We start from the raw sequence: 2338 nt of genomic DNA, 5'->3' as shown, positions 1-2338 counted from the left end.
GTAAAGTCAGAAATCTTTTCTGAAAGAGGAACTGTTCAATTCTCAAAACATCAAAGCATTTCAAAAAGGTTTATCTATACTGAACCAAAATAACCTTTCATATCTTATTCCAAACCAGAACCACAAAACTGAAATCAACCATCGGTCCATCTCATTCAACCACGGCCCTAGGCCCAAACAATCTAACCACAACCAATCCACCACAATCCAACAGAGTTCCAGATGCAAACACAAACAGTTATTGCAAGTAGAACAATTAGCAGTTAATCACATAGGCAAACCAAGTACAATATGCATACCCAAACAATGTCACATAGATGCATATGATGCATGCCTGTCCCTAGTGGCTGATGATATCATCTGTCAGTTATAGAGTCAACCCGACAAGTCCTGGTAGCTAACCATTGGACTGTCCCTCTGTCGCGCATCCCCAACTTGAGTTATACTCATCATAAACTTGATCATAAACATCATCCATATCCATCACCCTCACTGGTGAATATTTCGGGAGCGAGCTCATCCGGGACTTTCACAGTGCCCGGCCACACTTACGACATAGGGTCAACAGAGTATCAAGTCTCAACCTGGAGCACGTGGTGGCTAGCCACTGCTACTACCCAGGGAAACCCTCATCTCCGATAGTGGAAGTGCAAACATCACAACTTATCAATATCTCAGCATAAATGCTTTCATTCTCAATCATGGATCAACATCCATCTCAGCCATCCGGCTCACAGTTCAATTCAGAACCAACCAATTTATCAATAAATACAGTCCTTCGGCTTAAATTCATAATTCATAGCCAGCCATACGGCTTATAACTCATTCGGCAATCAGCCATAAGTCAATATCACACACAGCCATTCCGGCCCATAACAAAAACAGTACTTCCATCATTCAACATCATCAAATTCATAAAACCGGCATTTAAGCCATAACTCACTTTTCTCAAGCCATTTCACTTTGAAATCAAATTTTTAAAAGTTTCTCGGCAGAGTCCCCAGTCTTTAGGGAAGGTCAACTTACATCAATTCCTTAAAATTCATTGAAACTCTTAAAATCATAGATTCTCGGTTCAAGTAAATAAAACTGAATTTACTATAAAATCGGCCATACAAAATCACAAGTTCCAACCCGGTCCAAAAATCAACTCATTTGAAACGGAACCGGTTCATTTGAATCAAACCACTTTCATGTTTCTTTTTGGAACCCCTTTTTTTTTAATTCTTCCAAAATGCCTCAAACTTAATTACTCAATCAAAAGTCTAGATTCCTTTGAAATCACTAAAAGCTCATTTTTATATTAAAATCAATACTAGAGCATCATTCTTTCCTTCAGTGATTCAAACGGTTAAAATAGTTCATTTCTAAATAAGTCGAACTCAAGGCATAAAGTTCACTAAATAATTTAAGCATGAAAACATCAATATTCTCTTAATAAATCAAATAATACAACTTCTCAAATCCAACCCTTTTCAAACAAGGCTAGGATTTTGTAGAAATTTCGGCAGCACCTCCCCTAAAACTTGGACTTTTGCCACCCGGTTCGAGTCCCAACTAAACCATTTCTCATTCCTTTTCAACAGCTCAAAACCAGAAATCAATTTAAAGCAAGCCAAATCCAACAATCGCCTCAGTGGCGTATCTCAAGGATACCATTTAAAAATCAACTCAATATTAATCGATATAACTCATTTCCAAAGCTTTAAAGAAACGGTTCAATAACAAATCATTTGTCCAAAACCAAATCAATTAAAATAAACCAGGCTGAATTCAAAAGTGCATTCGACTTTTCACATCATTGAAATAATTGACTCAATTCAAACCAATCCTCAACGGTTTAAACTCAAATTTCAAATCTTTAAAGAATCAACTTCAAAACATTACATTTCACAAAGTCGCACAACAATTCAGCCAAACCAACATCCATAATCATTCGAGTCAATCAAATAATACATAAGGCAGATACAATCACCAAATACACAATATCTCACATTGGTATCCATATGTAATAATTCTAATATACAAAACATAGTTTTTGGAAAGCGCCCCTACCTCAAAACGCAAATCCATAACCCAAACATCTCACAGAGTCCTTTCCACCTCATCCCGAAATCACCGGCAGCTTGAACCACAGCTTTGCTCACTTTTGCAGTAACCACATCAACTCTAATCGCAATACGTAACAAACGGGATTAACTCTCATAACAACGAATGCTACAACACCTCAACGTTTAACAGGACAGCGACTAAAGGGGTTACTGGAACGTAAACGCTTACCGCAAATAAGAAGGAACAGCTGAACCGGAACAGCGGCGGTTTCCGGACCGGTTCGGCA

General features: G+C 38.0%; 1 long non-coding RNA gene across 1 annotated transcript in view; it reads right to left on the bottom strand.

The window, feature by feature from the left end:
• LOC107479436 (uncharacterized) overlaps nt 1–2081 on the bottom strand; it is a 29048-nt gene extending 26967 nt beyond the window's left edge. Inside the window, exon 1 of the long non-coding RNA XR_008007344.1 lies at nt 2056–2081. This is a non-coding gene — a long non-coding RNA (uncharacterized LOC107479436). The remainder of the gene's footprint in view (nt 1–2055) is intronic.
• Nucleotides 2082–2338: the final 257 nt, after the last annotated feature.

Source organism: Arachis duranensis, chromosome 3 (genome assembly GCF_000817695.3).
Source record: "Arachis duranensis cultivar V14167 chromosome 3, aradu.V14167.gnm2.J7QH, whole genome shotgun sequence".
In the NCBI taxonomy this organism is placed as follows: domain Eukaryota; kingdom Viridiplantae; phylum Streptophyta; class Magnoliopsida; order Fabales; family Fabaceae; genus Arachis; species Arachis duranensis.
The sequence above is the reverse complement of the archived record's forward strand: the minus strand, read 5'-3'. Positions and strand labels throughout refer to the sequence as shown.